Source organism: Coloeus monedula (assembly GCF_965178545.1).
Source record: "Coloeus monedula genome assembly, chromosome: 36".
Classification (NCBI taxonomy): domain Eukaryota; kingdom Metazoa; phylum Chordata; class Aves; order Passeriformes; family Corvidae; genus Coloeus; species Coloeus monedula.
In genome coordinates this window covers 927,878-928,776 of record NC_138816.1, presented here as the reverse complement: position 1 = coordinate 928,776, position 899 = coordinate 927,878, and positions in this window count along the sequence as shown.

Sequence of the window (899 nt, the reverse complement as noted above, 5' to 3'; positions counted from 1 at the left end):
TCCGCCCAAAACACCCTCAAATCCGCCCAAAACACCCTCAAATCCGCCCAAAACACCCTCAAATCCACTGAAAACATCCCTAAATTCCCTCAAACCTCCCCTAATCCCCCCCAAACCCACCCCAAACCCACCCCAAACCCTGCCAACCCCCTCCCGAGCCCCTCTAACCCTCCCCAAATCCACCCAAACCTCCCGAAATCCCTCCCCGACAGCACAAAATCCATCCCCAAAGCCCCCACCCTCCCCAAATCCACCCCAGCTCCCCCTCAGTCGCCCCCAACCCTTCCCAAACCCACTCCAAACGCCCAAAACCTCTCCCTGACACCCCCCAACTTCCCACACCGACCCCAAATGCCCCCAAACCCTTCCTAAATCCCCGTTACCCCCAAACCCCCTCCAGAGCCACATTGTAGCACCCCAAAGCTGCCCGCCCGAACCGCACAGAATCGCCCAGGCCCTCCCCAGTCAGCCCCAACCCCTCCAAAACCCCGCAGATTTCCCCCAAAATCTCCGCGGGCCGAGGGGAGGGGAGGGGGCGTGGCCTGGCGAGGGGGCGTGGCCTGGCCGAGGGGGCGTGGCCTGAAGGGTCAGCAGGTGGCGCGTGGCTTTGTGGGCGTGGCCTGAGTGTTGTGGGCGTGGTTTTAATGGAGGGGCGTGGCCTGGTGCCTGGTGGGCGTGGCCTGCGGCGTGGGCGTGGCCACGCCCTCTGCAGCCGCCGCTGCGCTGCGTTAAGGGGGCGTTGCCGTGGGCGTGGCCAGCGCGCTGTGGGCGTGGCCAGCGCGCTGTGGGCGTGGCCTGGGGCCGCCGGGGCAGCAGCGGCCGCGGGGGGGGGGGGGGCCGTAGGCGGGGGGGGGGGGCGAATTTGGGGGGGGGTTTTGGGGGTCCCGGAGCCGTCGCAG